We start from the raw sequence: 16,088 nt of genomic DNA, 5'->3' as shown, positions 1-16,088 counted from the left end.
GGTCACTTGGCCCTAAGAAACTATTCACTTGACCCTAAGGAACCAGTCTTTTGCCCTAAGGAACCGGTCCCTTGATACTAAGGAACCAGTCCCTTGCCATAAGGTACCACTCCCTTGCCCGAAGGAACCAATCCCTTGCCCTAAGGAACCAGCCCCTTGCACGAAGCAACCAGTCCCTTGACCCTTAGGAACCAGACTCTTGCCCTAAGGAACCAGTCCATTGCCATAAGGAACCAGTCCCTTGCCCTAAGGAACCAGTCCCTTGAACCTAAGGAACCAGTCCCTTGACCCGAAGGAACCGGTCGCTTAACCCGAAGGAACGAGTCCCTTGAACCTAAGGAACCAGTCCCTTGACCCTAAGGAACCAGTCCCTTGCCTTAAGGAACCGATCCCTTGCCCTAAGGAACCAGTCCATTGACCCTAAGGAACCTATCCCTTACCCTAAGGAACCAGTCCCTTGCCCCAAGGAACCAGTCCCTGGACCCGAAGGAACCAGTCCCTTGACCCTATGGAACCAGTCCCATGACCCTAAGGAACCAGTCCCTTGACCCAAAGGAACCAGTCCCTTGCCCCAAGGAACCAGTCCCTTGACCCGAAGGAAATAGTCCCTTGACCATATGGAACCAGTCCCTTGAACCTAAGGAACTAGTCCCTTGACCCAAAGGAACCAGTCCTTTTACCCTAAGGAACCAGTCCCTTGATACTAAAGAACCAGTCCTTTTACCCTAAGGAACCAGTCCCTTGATCCTAAAGAACCAGTCCCTTTAAACTAAGGAACTGTTCCCTTGGCGAGACGAACCGGTCCCTTGACACTAAGGAACCGGTCTCTTGACCCTAAGAAACCGGTCACTTGGCCCTAAGAAACTATTCACTTGACCCTAAGGAACCAGTCTTTTGCCCTAAGGAACCGGTCCCTTGATACTAAGGAACCAGTCCCTTGCCATAAGGTACCAGTCCCTTGCCCGAAGGAACCAATCCCTTGCCCTAAGGAACCAGCCCCTTGCACGAAGCAACCAGTCCCTTGACCCTTAGGAACCAGACTCTTGCCCTAAGGAACCAGTCCATTGCCATAAGGAACCAGTCCCTTGCCCTAAGGAACCAGTCCCTTGAACCTAAGGAACCAGTCCCTTGACCCGAAGGAACCGGTCGCTTAACCCTAAGGAACGAGTCCCTTGAACCTAAGGAACCAGTCCCTTGACCCTAAGGAACCAGTCCCTTGCCTTAAGGAACCGATCCCTTGCCCTAAGGAACCAGTCCATTGACCCTAAGGAACCAGTCCCTTGCCCTAAGGAACCAGTCCCTTGACCCTATGGAACCAGTCCCATGACCCTAAGGAACCAGTCCCTTGACCCAAAGGAACCAGTCCCTTGCCCCAAGGAACCAGTCCCTTGACCCGAAGGAAATAGTCCCTTGACCATATGGAACCAGTCCCTTGAACCTAAGGAACTAGTCCCTTGACCCTAAGGAACCAGTCCTTTTACCCTAAGGAACCAGTCCCTTGATACTAAAGAACCAGTCCCTTGCCCTAAGGAATCAGCGCCTTGCACGAAGGAACCAGTCCCTTGACCCTTAGGAACCAGACTCTTGCCCTAAGGAACCAGTCCATTGCCAAAAGGAACCAGTCCCTTGCCCTAAGGAACCAGTCCCTTGATCCTAAGGAACAAGTCCCTTGACCCGAAGGAACCGGTCGCTAAACCCTAAGGAACCAGTCCCTTGAACCTAAGGAACCAGTCCCTTGAACCTAAGGAGCCAGTCCCTTGACCCTAAGGAACGAGTCCCTTGCACTAAGGAACCAGTCCCTTGACTTAAGGAACCGATCCCTTGCCCTAAGGAACCAGTCCATTGACCCTAAGGAACCAGTCCCTTGCCCTAAGGAACCAGTCCCTTGCCCCAAGGAACCAGTCCCTTGACCCGAAGGAACCAGTCCCTTGACCCTATGGAACCAGTGCCTTGACCCTAAGGAACCAGTCCTTTTACCCTAAGGAACAAGTCCCTTGATCCTAAAGAACCAGTCCCTTGCCCTAAGGAACCAGCGCCTTGCACGAAGGAACCAGTCCCTTGAACCTTAGGAACCAGACTCTTGCCCTAAGGAACCAGTCCATTGCCAAAAGGAACCAGTCCCTTGCCCTAAGGAACCAGTCCCTTGATCCTAAGGAACCAGTCCCTTGAACCGAAGGAACCGGTCGCTAAACCCTAAGGAACCAGTCCCTTGAACCTAAGGAACCAGTCCCTTGATCCTAAAGAACCAGTCCCTTGCCCTAAGGAACCAGCGCCTTGCACGAAGGAACCAGTCCCTTGACCCTTAGGAACCAGATCTTGCCCTAAGGAACCAGTCCATTGCCAAAAGGAACCAGTCCCTTGCCCTAAGGAACCAGTCCCTTGATCCTAAGGAACCAGTCCCTTGACCCGAAGGAACCGGTCGCTAAACCCTGAGGAATCAGTCCCTTGAACCTAGGGAACCAGTCCCTTGACCCTAAGGAACCAGTCCCTTGCTTTAAGGAACCGATCCCTTGCCCTAAGGAACCAGTCCATTGACCCCAAGGAACCAGTCCCTTGACCCGAAGGAAATAGTCCCTTGACCATATGGAACCAGTCCCTTGACCCTAAGGAACTAGTCCCTTAACCCTAAGGAACCAGTCACTTGCCCCAAGGAACCAGTCCCTTGACCCGAAGGAACCAGTCCCTTGACCCTATGGAACCAGTCCCTTGACCCTAAGGAACGAGTCTCTTGACCCTAAGGAACCAGTCCTTTTACCCTAAGGAACCAGTCCCTTGCCTTAAGGAACCAATCCCTTGCCCTAAGGAAACAGTCCATTGACCCTAAGGAACCAGTCCTTTGCCCGAAGGCACCAGTCACTTGCCCCAAGGAACCAGTCCCTTGACCCGAAGGAAATAGTCCCTTGACCATATGGAACCAGTCCCTTGACCCTAAGGAACTAGTCCCTTGACCCGAAGGAACCAGTCCTTTTACCCTAAGGAACCAGTCCCTTGATCCTAAAGAACCAGTCCCTTTAAACTAAGGAACTGTTCCCTTGGCGAGACCAACCGGTCCCTTGACACTAAGGAACCGGACCCTTGACCCTAAGAAACCGGTCACTTGGCCCTAAGGATCTATTCACTTGACCCTAAGGAACCAGTCTTTTGCCCGTAGGAACCGGTCCCTTGATACTAAGGAACAAGTCCCTTGCCATAAGGTACCAGTCCCATGCCCGAAGGAACTAATCCCTTGCCCTAAGGAACCAGCCCCTTGCACGAAGGAACCAGTCCCTTGCCCGAAGGAACCAGTCCCTTGCCACAATGAACCAGTCCCTTGACCAGAAGGAACCAGTTCCTTGAACCTATGGAACAAGTCACTTTACCCTAAGAAACCAGTCCCTTGAACCTAAGGAACCATTCCTTTTACCCGAAGAAACCAGTCCCTTGACCCTAAGGAACCAGTCCCTTGATCCTAAGGAACGAGTCGCTTGCTCTAAGGAACCAGTCCCTTGCCCCAAGGAACCAATCCCTTGTCCTAAGGAACCATTCCCTTCCCCTTAGGAACCAGTCCGTTGCCCCAAGAATCCAGTCCCTTGACCCTAAGGAACCAGTGCCTTGACCCTAAGGAACCGATCACTTGCCGGAAGTAACCAACACTTGCCCGAAGGAACCAGTTCCTTGCCCTGAGGAACCAGTCCCTTGACAATAAGGAACCAGTCCCTTGACAGTAAGGAACCAGTCCCTTGCCCTAAGAAACCAGTCGCTTCACCATAAGGAACCATTCGCTTGACCTAAGGAACCAATTTATTGCCCTAAGGAACAAGTCCCTTGTCCCAAACGAACTGTCCCTTGCCCTAAGGAACCATTCCCTTGCCCTAAGGAACCAGTCCCTTGAACGTAAGTAACCAGCCCCTTGTTCTAAGGAACCAGTCCATGACCCTCAGGATCCAGTCCCTTGCCCTAAGGAACCGGTCTTTTGCCCAAAGGAACCAGTCTCTTGCCCTAAGGAACCAGTCCCTTGCGCGAAGGAACCAATCCCTTGACCCTTAGGAACCAGACTCTTGCCCTAAGGAACCAGTCCGTTGCCCCATGGAACCAGTACCTTGAACCTAAGGAACAAGTGCCTTGACCCTAAGGAACCGATCACTTGCCGGAAGTAACCAACACTTGCCCGAAGGAACCAGTTCCTTGCCCTGAGGAACCAGTCCCTTGACAACAAGGAACCAGTCTCTTGACCGTAAGGAACCAGTCCCTTGACCCTTAGGAACCAGACTCTTGCCCGAAGGAACCCGTCCATTGCCATAAGGAACCCGTCCCTTGCCCTAAGGAACCAGTCCCTTGATCATAAGGAACCAGTCCCTTGACCCGAAGGAACCGGTCGCTTAACCCTAAGGAACCATTCCCTTGAACCTAAGCAACCAGTCTCTTGACCCTAAGGAACCAGTCCCTTGCCTTAATAACCAATCACTTGCGCTAAGGAACCAGTCCATTGAACCTCAGGAACCAGTCCCTTGCCTGAAGGAACCAGTCCCTTGCCCCAAGGAACCAGTCCCTTGACCCGAAGGAAATAGTCCCTTGACCATATGGAACCAGTCCCTTGACCCTAAGGAACTAGTCCCTTGACCCGAAGGAACCAGTCCTTTTACCCTAAGGAACCAGTCCCTTGATCCTAAAGAACCAGTCCCTTTAAACTAAGGAACTGTTCCCTTGGCGAGACGAACCGCTCCCTTGACACTAAGGAACCGGTCCCTTGACCCGAAGAAACCGGTCACTTGGCCCTAAGGAACTATTCACTTGACCCTAAGGAACCAGTCTTTTGCCCTAAGGAACCGGTCCCTTGATACTAAGGAACCAGTCCCTTGCCAAAAGGTACCAGTCCCTTGCCCGAAGGAACCAATCCCTTGCCCTAAGGAACCAGTCCCTTGCACGAAGGAACCAGTCCCTTGACCCTTAGGAACCAGACTCTTGCCCTAAGGAACCAGTCCATTGCCATAAGGAACCAGTCCCTTTCCCTAAGGAACCAGTCCCTTGATCCTAAGGAACCAGTCCCTTGACCCGAAGGAACCGGTCGCTTAACCCTAAGGAACCAGTCCCTTGAACCTAAGGAACCAGTCCCTTGACCCTAAGGAACCAAGTCCCTTGCTTATGGAACCGATCCCTTGCCCTCAGGAACCAGTCCATTGAACCTAAGGAACCAGTCCCTTGCCCTAAGGAACCAGTCCCTTGCCCCAATGGACCAGTCCCTTGACCCGAAGGAACCAGTCCCTTGACCCTATGGAACCAGTCCCTTCACCCTAAGGAACCAGTCCCTTGACCCTAAGGAACCACTCCTTTTACCCTAAGGAACCAGTCCCTTGATCCGAAAGAACCGGTCCCTTTAAACTAAGGAACTGGTCCCTTGGCGAGACGAACCGGTCCCTTGACACTGAGGAACCGGTCCCTTGACCCTAAGAAACCGGTCACTTGGCTCTAAGGAACTATTCACTTGACCCTAAGGAACCAGTCTTTTGCCCGAAGGAACCGGTCCCTTGATACTAAGGAACCAGTCCCTTGCCATAAGGTACCAGTCCCTTGCCCGAAGGAACCAGTCCCTTGTCCTAAGGAACCAGTCCCTTGAACCTAAGCAACCAGTCGCTTGAACCTAAGGAACCAGTCCGTTGCCCTATCGAACCAGCCCATTTCCCTAAGCAACCAGTCACTTGACTCTAAGGAACCAGTCCCTTGCCATAAGGAACTAGCCCCTTGACCCTCAGGAATCAGTCCCTTGCCCCTAAGCAACAAGTCCTTTGCCCTAAGGAACCAGTCCCTTGAACCTAAGGAACCAGTCTGTTGACCCTAAGGAACCAGTCCCTTGCCTTAAGGAACCAATCCCTTGACCAGAAGGAACCAGTCCCTTGACTCTATGGAACAAGTCACTTGAACCGAAGGAACCAGTCCCTTGAACCTAAGGAACCAGTCCTTTTACCCGAAGGAACCATTCCCTTGCCCTAAGGAAACAGTCCCTTGAACCTAAGGAACCAGCCCCTTGTCCTAAGGAACCAGTCCCAAGACCCTCAGGATCCAGTCCCTTGCCCTAAGAAACCGGTCTTTTGCCCAAAGGAACCAGTCCCTTGCCCTAAGGAACCAGTCCCTTGCACGAAGGAACCAGTCCCTTGACCCTTAGGAACCAGTCTGTTGCCCTAAGGAACCAGTCCATTGCCATAAGGAACCAGTCCCTTACCCTAAGGTACCAGACCCTTGATCCTAAGGAACCAGTCCCTTGACCCGAAGGAACCGGTCGCTTAACCCTAAGGAACCAGTCCCTTGAACCTAAGGAACCAGTCTCTTGACCCTAAGGAACGAGTCCCTTGCCTTAAGGAACCAATCCCTTGCCCTAAGGAACCAGTCCCTTGACCCTAAGGAACCAGTCCCTTGCCCTAAGGAACCAGTCCGTTGCCCCAAGGAACCAATCCCTTGACCCGAAGGAACCAGTCCCTTGACCCTATGGAACCAGTCCCTTGACCCTAAGGAACCAGTCCCTTTAAACTAAGGAACTGTTCCCTTGGCGAGACGAACCGGTCCCTTGACACTAAGGAACCGGTCCCTTGACCCTAAGAAACCGGTCACTTGGCCCTAAGGAACTATTCACTTGACCCTAAGGAACCAGTCTTTTGCCCGAAGGAACCGGTCCCTTGATACTAAGGAACAAGTCCCTTGCCATAAGGTACCAGTCCCTTGCCCGAAGGAACCAATCCCTTGCCCTAAGGAACCTGCCCCTTGCACGAAGGAACCAGTCCCTTGCACGAAGGAACCAGTGCCTTGCCACAATGAACCAGTCCCTTGACCAGAAGGAACCAGTTCCTTGAACCTATGGAACAAGTCACTTGACCCTAAGAAACCAGTCCCTTGAACCTAAGGAACCATTCCTTTTTGCCCGAAGAAACCAGTCCCTTGACCCTAAGGAACCAGTCCCTTGATCCTAAGGAACGAGTCGCTTGCTCTAAGGAACCAGTCCCTTGCCCCAAGGAACCAATCCCTTGTCCTAAGGAACCATTCCCTTCCCCTTAGGAACCAGTCCGTTGCCCCAAGGATCCAGTCCCTTGACCCTAAGGAACCAGTGCCTTGATCCTAAGGAACCGATCACTTGCCGGAAGTAACCAACACTTGCCCGAAGGAACCAGTTCCTTGCCCTGAGGAACCAGTCAATTGACAATAAGGAACCAGTCCCTTGACCGTAAGGAACGAGTCCCTTGCCCTTAGAAACCAGTCGCTTGACCATAAGGAACCATTCGCTTGACCTAAGGAACCAATTTCTTGCCCTAAGGAACCAGTCCCTTGACCCAAACGAACTGTCCCTTGCCCTAAGGAACCATTCCCTTGCCCTAAGGAACCAGTCCCTTGAACGTAAGTAACCAGCCCCTTGTCCTAAGGAACCAGTCCATGACCCTCAGGATCCAGTCCCTTGCCCTAAGGAACCGATCTTTTGCCCAAAGGAACCAGTCTCTTGCCCTAAGGAACCAGTCCCTTGCACGAAGGAACCAGACCCTTGACCCTTAGGAACCAGACTCTTGCCCTAAGGAACCAGTCCGTTTCCCATGGAACCAGTACCTTGAACCTAAGGAACCAGTGCCTTGACCCTAAGAAACCGATCACTTGCCGGAAGTAACCAACACTTGCCCGAAGGAACCAGTTCCTTGCCCTGAGGAACCAGTTCCTTGACAATAAGGAACCAGTCTCTTGACCATAAGGAACCAGTCCCTTGACACTTAGGAACCAGACTCTTGCCCGAAGGAACCCGTCCATTGCCATAAGGAACCCGTCCCTTGCCCTAAGGAACCAGTCCCTTGATCATAAGGAACCAGTCCCTTGACCCGAAGGAACCGGTCGCTTAACCCGAAGGACCCATTCCCTTGAACATAAGCAACCAGTCTCTTGACCCTAAGGAACCAGTCCCTTGCCTTAATAACCAATCCCTTGCGTTAAGGAACCAGTCCATTGAACCTAAGGAACCAGTCCCTTGCCCGAAGGAACCAGTCCCTTGCCCCAAGGAACCAGTCCCTTGACCCTATGGAACCAGTCCCTTGACCCTATGGAACCAGTCCCTTGACCCTAAGGAACCAGTCCCTTGACCCTAAGGAACCAGTCCTTTTACCCTAAGGAACCAGTCCCTTGATCCTAAAGAACCAGTCCCTTTAAACTAAGGAACTGTTCCCTTGGCGAGACGAACCGGTCCCTTGACACTAAGGAACCGGTCTCTTGACCCTAAGAAACCGGTCACTTGGCCCTAAGAAACTATTCACTTGACCCTAAGGAACCAGTCTTTTGCCCTAAGGAACCGGTCCCTTGATACTAAGGAACCAGTCCCTTGCCATAAGGTACCAGTCCCTTGCCCGAAGGAACCAATCCCTTGCCCTAAGGAACCAGCCCCTTGCACGAAGCAACCAGTCCCTTGACCCTTAGGAACCAGACTCTTGCCCTAAGGAACCAGTCCATTGCCATAAGGAACCAGTCCCTTGCCCTAAGGAACCAGTCCCTTGAACCTAAGGAACCAGTCCCTTGACCCGAAGGAACCGGTCGCTTAACCCTAAGGAACGAGTCCCTTGAACCTAAGGAACCAGTCCCTTGACCCTAAGGAACCAGTCCCTTGCCTTAAGGAACCGATCCCTTGCCCTAAGGAACCAGTCCATTGACCCTAAGGAACCAGTCCCTTGCCCTAAGGAACCAGTCCCTTGACCCTATGGAACCAGTCCCATGACCCTAAGGAACCAGTCCCTTGACCCAAAGGAACCAGTCCCTTGCCCCAAGGAACCAGTCCCTTGACCCGAAGGAAATAGTCCCTTGACCATATGGAACCAGTCCCTTGAACCTAAGGAACTAGTCCCTTGACCCTAAGGAACCAGTCCTTTTACCCTAAGGAACCAGTCCCTTGATACTAAAGAACCAGTCCCTTGCCCTAAGGAATCAGCGCCTTGCACGAAGGAACCAGTCCCTTGACCCTTAGGAACCAGACTCTTGCCCTAAGGAACCAGTCCATTGCCAAAAGGAACCAGTCCCTTGCCCTAAGGAACCAGTCCCTTGATCCTAAGGAACAAGTCCCTTGACCCGAAGGAACCGGTCGCTAAACCCTAAGGAACCAGTCCCTTGAACCTAAGGAACCAGTCCCTTGAACCTAAGGAGCCAGTCCCTTGACCCTAAGGAACGAGTCCCTTGACCCTAAGGAACCAGTCCCTTGACTTAAGGAACCGATCCCTTGCCCTAAGGAACCAGTCCATTGACCCTAAGGAACCAGTCCCTTGCCCGAAGGAACCAGTCCCTTGCCCCAAGGAACCAGTCCCTTGACCCGAAGGAACCAGTCCCTTGACCCTATGGAACCAGTGCCTTGACCCTAAGGAACCAGTCCTTTTACCCTAAGGAACAAGTCCCTTGATCCTAAAGAACCAGTCCCTTGCCCTAAGGAACCAGCGCCTTGCACGAAGGAACCAGTCCCTTGAACCTTAGGAACCAGACTCTTGCCCTAAGGAACCAGTCCATTGCCAAAAGGAACCAGTCCCTTGCCCTAAGGAACCAGTCCCTTGATCCTAAGGAACCAGTCCCTTGAACCGAAGGAACCGGTCGCTAAACCCTAAGGAACCAGTCCCTTGAACCTAAGGAACCAGTCCCTTGATCCTAAAGAACCAGTCCCTTGCCCTAAGGAACCAGCGCCTTGCACGAAGGAACCAGTCCCTTGACCCTTAGGAACCAGATCTTGCCCTAAGGAACCAGTCCATTGCCAAAAGGAACCAGTCCCTTGCCCTAAGGAACCAGTCCCTTGATCCTAAGGAACCAGTCCCTTGACCCGAAGGAACCGGTCGCTAAACCCTGAGGAATCAGTCCCTTGAACCTAGGGAACCAGTCCCTTGACCCTAAGGAACCAGTCCCTTGCTTTAAGGAACCGATCCCTTGCCCTAAGGAACCAGTCCATTGACCCCAAGGAACCAGTCCCTTGACCCGAAGGAAATAGTCCCTTGACCATATGGAACCAGTCCCTTGACCCTAAGGAACTAGTCCCTTAACCCTAAGGAACCAGTCACTTGCCCCAAGGAACCAGTCCCTTGACCCGAAGGAACCAGTCCCTTGACCCTATGGAACCAGTCCCTTGACCCTAAGGAACGAGTCCCTTGACCCTAAGGAACCAGTCCTTTTACCCTAAGGAACCAGTCCCTTGCCTTAAGGAACCAATCCCTTGCCCTAAGGAACCAGTCCATTGACCCTAAGGAACCAGTCCTTTGCCCGAAGGCACCAGTCACTTGCCCCAAGGAACCAGTCCCTTGACCCGAAGGAAATAGTCCCTTGACCATATGGAACCAGTCCCTTGACCCTAAGGAACTAGTCCCTTGACCCGAAGGAACCAGTCCTTTTACCCTAAGGAACCAGTCCCTTGATCCTAAAGAACCAGTCCCTTTAAACTAAGGAACTGTTCCCTTGGCGAGACCAACCGGTCCCTTGACACTAAGGAACCGGACCCTTGACCCTAAGAAACCGGTCACTTGGCCCTAAGGATCTATTCACTTGACCCTAAGGATCCAGTCTTTTGCCCGTAGGAACCGGTCCCTTGATACTAAGGAACAAGTCCCTTGCCATAAGGTACCAGTCCCATTCCCGAAGGAACTAATCCCTTGCCCTAAGGAACCAGCCCCTTGCACGAAGGAACCAGTCCCTTGCCCGAAGGAACCAGTCCCTTGCCACAATGAACCAGTCCCTTGACCAGAAGGAACCAGTTCCTTGAACCTATGGAACAAGTCACTTTACCCTAAGAAACCAGTCCCTTGAACCTAAGGAACCATTCCTTTTACCCGAAGAAACCAGTCCCTTGACCCTAAGGAACCAGTCCCTTGATCCTAAGGAACGAGTCGCTTGCTCTAAGGAACCAGTCCCTTGCCCCAAGGAACCAATCCCTTGTCCTAAGGAACCATTCCCTTCCCCTTAGGAACCAGTCCGTTGCCCCAAGAATCCAGTCCCTTGACCCTAAGGAACCAGTGCCTTGACCCTAAGGAACCGATCACTTGCCGGAAGTAACCAACACTTGCCCGAAGGAACCAGTTCCTTGCCCTGAGGAACCAGTCCCTTGACAATAAGGAACCAGTCCCTTGACAGTAAGGAACCAGTCCCTTGCCCTAAGAAACCAGTCGCTTCACCATAAGGAACCATTCGCTTGACCTAAGGAACCAATTTATTGCCCTAAGGAACAAGTCCCTTGTCCCAAACGAACTGTCCCTTGCCCTAAGGAACCATTCCCTTGCCCTAAGGAACCAGTCCCTTGAACGTAAGTAACCAGCCCCTTGTTCTAAGGAACCAGTCCATGACCCTCAGGATCCAGTCCCTTGCCCTAAGGAACCGGTCTTTTGCCCAAAGGAACCAGTCTCTTGCCCTAAGGAACCAGTCCCTTGCGCGAAGGAACCAGTCCCTTGACCCTTAGGAACCAGACTCTTGCCCTAAGGAACCAGTCCGTTGCCCCATGGAACCAGTACCTTGAACCTAAGGAACAAGTGCCTTGACCCTAAGGAACCGATCACTTGCCGGAAGTAACCAACACTTGCCCGAAGGAACCAGTTCCTTGCCCTGAGGAACCAGTCCCTTGACAACAAGGAACCAGTCTCTTGACCGTAAGGAACCAGTCCCTTGACCCTTAGGAACCAGACTCTTGCCCGAAGGAACCCGTCCATTGCCATAAGGAACCCGTCCCTTGCCCTAAGGAACCAGTCCCTTGATCATAAGGAACCAGTCCCTTGACCCGAAGGAACCGGTCGCTTAACCCTAAGGAACCATTCCCTTGAACCTAAGCAACCAGTCTCTTGACCCTAAGGAACCAGTCCCTTGCCTTAATAACCAATCACTTGCGCTAAGGAACCAGTCCATTGAACCTCAGGAACCAGTACCTTGCCTGAAGGAACCAGTCCCTTGCCCCAAGGAACCAGTCCCTTGACCCTATGGAAGCAGTCCCTTGACCCTATGGAACCAGTCCCTTGACCCTTAGGAACCAGTCCCTTGAACCTAAGGAACCAGTCCTTTTACCCTAAGGAACCAGTCCCTTGATCCTAAAGAACCAGTCCCTTTAAACTAAGGAACTGTTCCCTTGGCGAGACGAACCGGTCCCTTGACACTAAGGAACCGGTCTCTTGACCCTAAGAAACCGGTCACTTGGCCCTAAGGAACTATTCACTTGACCCTAAGGAACCAGTCTTTTGCCCTAAGGAACCGGTCCCTTGATACTAAGGAACCAGTCCCTTGCCATAAGGTACCAGTCCCTTGCCCGAAGGAACCAATCCCTTGCCCTAAGGAACCAGCCCCTTGCACGAAGGAACCAGTCCCTTGACCCTTAGGAACCAGACTCTTGCCCTAAGGAACCAGTCCATTGCCATAAGGAACAAATCCCTTGCCCTAAGGAACCAGTCCCTTGATCCTAAGGAACCAGTCCCTTGACCCGAAGGAACCGGTCGCTTAACCCTAAGGAACCAGTCCCTTGAAACTAAGGAACCAGTCCCTTGACCCTAAGGAACCAGTCCCTTGCCTTAAGGAACCGATCCCTTGCCCTAAGGAACCAGTCCATTGACCCTAAGGAACCAGTCACTTGCCCTAAGGAACCAGTCCCTTGCCCCAAGGAACCAGTCCCTTGACCCGAAGGAACCAGTCCCTTGACCCTATGGAACCAGTCCCTTGACCCTAAGGAACCAGTCCCTTGACCCTAAGGAACCAGTCCTTTTACCCGAAGGAACCAGTCCTTGCCTTAAGGAACCAATCCCTTGCCCTAAGGAACCAGTCCATTGACCCTAAGGAACCAGTCCCTTGCCCGAAGGAACCAGTCCCTTGCCCCAAGGAACCAGTCCCTTGACCCGAAGGAAATAGTCCCTTGACCATATGGAACCAGCCCCTTGAACCTGGGGAACTAGTCCCTTGACCCTAAGGAACCAGTCCTTTTACCCTAAGGAACCAGTCCCTTGATCCTAAAGAACCAGTCCCTTGCCCGAAGGAACCAGCGCCTTGCACGAAGGAACCAGTCCCTTGACCCTTAGGAACCAGAATCTTGCCCTAAGGAACCAGTCCATTGCCAAAAGGAACCAGTCCCTTGCCCTAAGGAACCAGTCCCTTGATCCTAAGGAACAAATCCCTTGTCCCGAAGGAACCGGTCGCTAAACCCTAAGGAACCAGTCCCTTGCCCTAAGGAACCAGCGCCTTGCACGAAGGAACCAGTCCCTTGACCCTTAGGAACCAGACTCTTGCCCTAAGTAACCAGTCCATTGCCAAAAGGAACCAGTACCTTGCCCTAAGGAACCAGTCCCTTGATCCGAAGGAACCAGTCCCTTTACCCGAAGGAACCGGTCGCTAAACCCTAAGGAACCAGTCCCTTGAACCTAAGGAACCAGTCCCTTGACCCTAAGGAACCAGTCCCTTGCCTTAAGGAACCGATCCCTTGCCCTAAGGAACCAGTCCATTGACCCCAAGGAACCAGTCCCTTGACCCGAAGGAAATAGTCCCTTGACCATATGGAACCAGTCCCTTGACCCTAAGGAACTAGTCCCTTGACCCTAAGGAACCAGTCCCTTGCGCCAAGAAACCAGTCCCTTGACCAGAAGGAACCAGTCCCTTGACCCTATGGAACCAGTCCCTTGACCCTAAGGAACGAGTTCCTTGACCCTAAGGAACCAGTCCTTTTACCCTAAGGAACCAGTCCCTTGCCTTAAGGAACCAATCCCTTGCCCTAAGGAACCAGCCCATTGACCCTAAGGAACCAGTCCCTTGCCCGAAGGAACCAGTCCCTTGCCACAAGGAACCAGTCCCTTGACCCGAAGGAAATAGTCCCTTGACCATATGGAACCAGTCCCTTGACTCTAAGGAACTAGTCCCTTGACCCGAAGGAACCAGTCCTTTTACCCTAAGGAACCAGTCCTTTGATCCTAAAGAACCAGTCCCTTTAAACTAAGGAACTGTTCCCTTGGCGAGACGAACCGGTCCCTTGACACTAAGGAACCGGTCCCTTGACCCTAAGAAACCGGTCACTTGGCCCGAAGGAACTATTCACTTGACCCTAAGGAACCAGTCTTTTGCCATAAGGAACCGGTCCCTTGATACTAAGGAACCAGTCCCTTGCCATAAGGTAATAGTCCCTTGCCCGAAGGAACCAATCCCTTGCCCTAAGGAACCAGTCCCTGCACGAAGGAACCAGTCCCTTGACCCTTAGGAACCAGACTCTTGCCCGAAGGAACCAGTCCATTGCCATAAGGAACCAGTCCCTTGCCCTAAGGAACCAGTCCCTTGATCCTAAGGAACCAGTCCCTTGACCCGAAGGAACCGGTCGCTTAACCCTAAGGAACCAGTCCCTTGAACCTAATGAACCAGTCCCTGGACACTAAGGAACCCAGTCCCTTGCTTAAGGAACCGATCCCTTGCCCTCAGGAACCAGTCCATTGACCCTAAGGAACCAGTCCCTTGCCCTAAGGAACCAGTCCCTTGCCCCAAGGAACCAGTCCCTTGACCCGAATGAACCAGTCCCTTGACCCGATGGAACCAGTCCCTTCACCCTAAGGAACCAGTCCCTTGACCCTAAGGAACCAGTCCTTTTACCCTAAGGAACCAGTCCCTTGATCCGAAAGAACCGGTCCCTTTAAACTAAGGAACTGGTCCCTTGGCGAGACGAACCGGTCCCTTGACACTGAGGAACCGGTCCCTTGACCCTAAGAAACCGGTCACTTGGCCCGAAGGAACTATTCACTTGACCCTAAGGAACCAGTCTTTTGCCCTAAGGAACCGGTCCCTTGATACTAAGGAACCAGTCCCTTGCCATAAGGTACCAGTCCCTTGCCCGAAGGAACCAGTCCCTTGTCCTAAGGAACCAGTCCCTTGAACCTAAGCAACCAGTCGCTTGAACCTAAGGAACCAGTCCTTTGCCCTATCGAACCAGCCCCTTTCCCAAAGCAACCAGTCACTTGACTCTAAGGAACCAGTCCCTTGCCATAAGGAACTAGCCCCTTGACCCTCAGGAACCAGTCCCTTGCCCCTAAGCAACAAGTCCTTTGCCCGAAGGAACCAGTCCCTTGAACCTAAGGAACCAGTCTGTTGACCCTAAGGAACCAGTCCCTTGAACCTAAGGAACTAGTCCCTTGACCCTAAGGAACCAGTCCCTTGCGCCAAGGAACCAGTCCCTTGACCCGAAGAAACCAGTCCCTTGACCCTATGGAACCAGTCCCTTGACCCTAAGGAACGAGTCCCTTGACCCTAAGGAACCAGTCCCTTGCCTTAAGGAACCGATCCCTTGCCCTAAGGAACCAGTCCATTGACCCTAAGGAACCAGTCCCTTGCCCTAAGGAACCAGTCCCTTGCCCCAAGGAACCAGTCCCTTGACCCGAAGGAACCAGTCCCTTGACCCTATGGAACCAGTCCCTTGAACTTAAGGAACCAGTCCTTTTACCCTGAGGAACCAGTCCCATGATCCTAAAGAACCAGTCCCTTGCCCTAAGGAACCAGCGCCTTGCACGAATGAACCAGTCCCTTGAACCTTAGGAAACAGACTCTTGCAATAAGGAACCAGTCCCTTGCCTTAAGGAACCAGTCCCTTGCCCTAAGGAACCAATCCCTTGATCCTAAGGAACCAGTCCCTTGACCCGAAGGAACCGGTCGCTAAACCCTAAGGAACCAGTCCCTTGAACCTAAGGAACCAGCCCCTTGATCCTAAAGAACCAGTCCCTTGCCCTAAGGAACCAGCGCCTTGCACGAAGGAACCCGTCCCTTGAACCTTAGGAACCAGACTCTTGCCCTAAGGAACCAGTCCATTGCCAAAAGGAACCAGTCCCTTGCCCTAAGGAACCAGTCCCTTGATCCTAAGGAACCAGTCCTTTGACCCGAAGGAACCGGTCGCTAAACCCGAAGGAATCAGTCCCTTGAACCTAAGGAAGCAGTCCCTTGACCCTAAGGAACCAGTCCCTTGCCTTAAGGAACCGATCCCTTGCCCTAAGGAACCAGTCCATTGACCCCAAGGAACCAGTCCCTTGACCCGAAGGAAATAGTCCCTTGACCATATGGAACCAGTCCCTTGACCCTAAGGAACTAGTCCCTTGACCCTAAGGAACCAGTCCCTTGCCCCAAGGAACCAGTCCCTTGAC

This window comes from Pristiophorus japonicus, unplaced genomic scaffold (genome assembly GCF_044704955.1).
Source record: "Pristiophorus japonicus isolate sPriJap1 unplaced genomic scaffold, sPriJap1.hap1 HAP1_SCAFFOLD_114, whole genome shotgun sequence".
Lineage (NCBI taxonomy): Eukaryota > Metazoa > Chordata > Chondrichthyes > Pristiophoridae > Pristiophorus > Pristiophorus japonicus.
Note: the sequence above shows the minus strand (reverse complement) of the source record.